The following is a 4540-nucleotide window of genomic DNA, read 5'->3' as shown; positions in this document are numbered from 1 at the left end:
TGGGGAGATGTGAAACGCACTAACAATCTTATTTGGTGAGAGGGTGGCTTCCTGGTTATGAAAATATTTATACTTCTCAACTATCCAGATTTTTGCCTCATGTTTTTAGTCTGTTCTTGTAAAATTTGTAATTTTCTGGCAAATCACTGAGGACTGAAGTCACATAACACAAGCACTCAAGTCACTCCAATGCAAGTACAAATATGACTCAGTCATTGTCCATGCTGGTGTGAATGATCTGAGACGTACCTCCCTGGACTACATGAAAAGAGACATAGAGAAGCTCTCTGAGCATGTAGCCCAGGCCGGTATGACCCTGACCTTGAGTAGCATCTTACCCTCACCAAGAATGATGCCACAATATGAAGACAAGATGATCAATTTCAACAATTGACTTAAGTATTGGTGTCATTCAAAGGGGATCCAATGCCTGTCAGCCTGAGATGACATGCTTGACAAGCCACAATGCTTCGCTAGGGACAGCTTGCACCTGTCACCCCTGGGCTTTCGGATATTGGCAAAGGCTCTTGCTACCCCCATAGTGCCTTTTTTAGGCAAGGCTCAAAAGACAAACCCACCTCCATAGGTATCACAAGGGATAAGAAACTAAGAGTAATGCTACTCAACGCCAGAAGTCTAAACCTCAAGATGCACACACTCGAAACTCTCCTTAGCATGGAGAACATCGATATCTGTGCAGTAACAGAAACCTGGTTCAAGGCTCTCGAGAGCACCCCAGCACTACCAAGTTATACCTCATACCATGCTTTTCGGCCCCAAAACTTGGAACGAACCACAAAAGGAGGGGGAGTATCAATATTCGTCAAAGACACACTTCCAGGTTGGTGGCACAGCACGAAGCATCAGAGACTATCCATGTGCAACTAACAGTGGGTAAAACTGCCTTCCAGTTTATAGCCTGCTACAGACCACCCTCCCAAACCCAGGAACCCCACTCGGCCTTCCTGAGAACATTGGAAAATATGAAGGTCTCTCCAAACACCATTATATTGGATGACTTCAACTAGCCAAACATAGACTGGGAGCATTACTCTAGCTCCAACACCCTAGCCCAAAGGTTCCCAGAATTTATAAACTCAAATGCTATGGAACAACTTGTTACCACTCTCACAAGAGGGGAAAACATACTGGACCTGATCATCACCAACATGGGGACTCTATGCTCCAGACCAGAAGTGTATCCCTCACATGTAAGATCAGACCATAAACTAATCTCACTGGATATTCACATCCCGACTCCACCCCCTGCCCTGAAAACCACAGTGAAAAACTTCTCTAAAGCAAATTTCACACTCCTCAAAACCGAGGTGGAATCCTTCAAAGCACCCGGGCCTGTGGAAAATACGGCCCAGACCGCAGAATCCTTTATAAACGCATTCTATGAACACCTTCAGGAATGCATGGATCATGCAATCCCAAATAAAACCAAGACCCAATCCTCCAAAGGCAGAAGTCCTGCCTGGTGAACCCCAGCCATAAACAAACTATACAATAGAAGGAGGAAGCTACTACATGATAGAGCAAAATCCCAAAAAGGGAAGGCATCTCTGATCAGTATTAGCAAAAAACTACGGGCACTCATAAAATCGTCTAAGGCCAGCTTTGAGAGAAAAATTGCAGAGGACACTAAGGATAATCACAAGACTTTCTTTAGTTATGTTAGGAACCTGGGTGGGAATTCCCAGATATGCTCAGAATTAGTCCAAAATGACAAAAAATACACCAAACCCACAGACATTGCCAACATCCTAGCTGACAGGTTCAGCGCAAACTCCCCCCTCCCCACCAAAAGGGCAAATATCTATCCCAGCAGAGTGCTGCCCCCCTGACATCTCAGATGCTTATGTAAGAGCTGCCCTCTCCAAAGCAAAAAACACAGCATCAATGGGACCAGACGGTGTCCCAGGCTGCATCCTACATGAACTCCAAAAAGAGCTAAACCCAAACATAAAACTACTGTTCAATCTCAGCCTTACTACAGGATATGTACCCAAAGAGTGGCGTACAGCAACAGTGGTCCCCTCTCCACAAAGGTGGTGCCTCAACGGATCCTGGAAACTATCGCCCCATAAGCATCACTAGCTTGGTCTGCAAAGCTATGGAAAAGATCATCATGGACCTCATAAATAAAGATATTGGGGACCTACAGACACTGGATCCTACCCAGTTCAGCTTTGTTAAGGGCAGATCCTGCCTCTTAAACCTGGTTGATTTCTTTGAAACAGTCACCAAGGCCATTGACAAGGGGGAGGTGGTCCACACAGCCTACCTGGACCTCGCAAAAGCCTTCGATACAATACCCCACTCGGGCATTATAGATAAGCTCACCAGCTTAAATATAACCCCCTATGTCACTAGATGGGTTGCAAACTGGCTCAAGGACAGAACCCACATGGTTAGAATTGCTGGAGCCATGTCAGACTCTAAACCAGTTACAAGTGGCATCCCACAAGGCTCAGTCCTGGGACCTCTCTTGTTCGGTATATATTTCTCGGAAGTACAGGCCAACACGGAAGGACTGTAGCTGACCAAGTTCGCAGATGACTGCAAATGGGGCACCATAATCGACTCTCCAGCTGACACAAGCATCCTCCAAAAGGGCCTCATAGAAACAGACAACTGATGGAAGAGCTATGGCCTCAAGCTAAACGCCAAAAAGTGTATAGTCACCCCCTTTGGCAAAAACAAAGTGCCCACAAATTACCACATAGGTGGTAATCCATTAAGTACAGAAGAAGTAATTAGGGACCTGGGGACCCAAGTTGATAGCAATCTCTCATTTGACAACCACGTGGCCAAAGTGGTTAGAAAAACATTTTATATAGCCCACCTAATCATGAAGGGATTCACATCTAGATCAGGGAGGTCATGCCTCTTTACTCATCCCTTATCAGGCCCATAATTGAGTACAATGCCACTTTTGGGATGTACCTTACCAGACACCTGCAGCAACTGGAAAGACCCAAAAGTACCTCACCAAGAGGATCAAAGGGCTCAAACAGATGCCATATGCTGCCCGGTTAAAGAAACTCCAGCTCTACTCAGTGGCATACCGCCTGCTCAGAGGCGATCTGTGCCTGACGTATAAAGCCATGTCCAACCCGGAATTAATGGACATGCTGCACCTCAGAAAATCCAAATCCCATCGAGCTACGCTCTCGAGAGACTTGAACCTCAGCACTGAAATAAATAGGACATGCTGGAGGGACAGATTCATAACCCAGAGGCTCCCTTCACTCTGGAATAAAATCCCAGTCCAGGTTAGGCAGAGTCCCTCATTGACTCTCTTCAAGAGGAATCTTGATGAGTGGATGGGAGATCATAGGTTTACCCCGGGTATCACTTCTGTGTCACTGTTAGACAGAGGCACAGTATACTAACCTCGGAAAAGGGCATAGCAAAATTAATTTAAAATGGGTGGCGAAAGCCAAACACACTCTGGCTAGGCTTATAAATGCCCTAGGGCAGATAGCCTAGTATGAACCTATGAACCTATGAACTAAATAATGATATACACTTGAGTTTCAGACTTCATATACTTCAGAAAATTCTAGCATTTTCTAAGATTATAAGAGCAATATATAAACCTGTCCCTAGTTTTCGGGCATCTGCCCCCATTAATTTAGGCTTTGTCCAGATGTTGTACACTAAGAAGATCAGAGGTATGCTCATAAGGCATAGCATGATAATGTAGCACTAACAGATTGCCTGTGAGTAAAATACAGTTTGTATATTGCGTAAATAAACCAAGTGCTAAAAGGTTGACAACAGAGAGGGCTGATGAACTTCTGATCAGAAAAGTTGATAGACAAGCTACAGGAGTTTCCCAGATAAGGCAGATCTATTGTACAGAACGAGGATGATAATCCTATTTAAGTGCACTGACAGTGTAAAAATAAAGTTTGTAACAAGAGCCCTAACGATGAGGAGAGAAAATAAAAACTACATATAAGATGAACAAATACTAATGCTGGTACTATAAGTGAACCAGTACATACAGAGGTTATACAGAAATAGTAGAGTCTGAAAGCAACCCACACCATACTGCTCACAGTTTCACTCCACATTAAAATATTGCATAGGCAGAGATTCCACCCAGTAGTTCACCAGATGTTTGGACTGCAGTACCACACATTGTTTAGCTTGAGGGTTCAATAGGCTTGGTTGTCACACAATATTTACAACAAAAAACTGGCTGGCTGCGGTACAATGTCTATGAATTAATGGTAGGCACAGTACTAAACACAGCATTCCTAATGAATCTACAATGCAACAGTAGAATTGGGAGATTGTCATTCTAGTTGCATAGAGGTATAAAGTCCTGACTACAGCCCAGCCTACCCAGGTTTCATTAACAACTTCAGCAATTGACAAGAGTGGCAGGGAGGGGATGTACATTGCCATCCCTGGGTAAGGGCAGTCCTGTTGGTATCCCTGGTAGAGGCTGAGGATATCATTATCAGGGGGTGTGTCCAACAAGGGGAAGTAGGTTGGGGGCACTGTTGAAGTGCATTACATG

Source organism: Protopterus annectens, chromosome 3.part0, assembly GCF_019279795.1.
Source record: "Protopterus annectens isolate FY-2018-M chromosome 3.part0, PAN1.0, whole genome shotgun sequence".
Classification (NCBI taxonomy): Eukaryota; Metazoa; Chordata; order Ceratodontiformes; family Protopteridae; genus Protopterus; species Protopterus annectens.
This window is presented reverse-complemented; position numbering follows the sequence as displayed.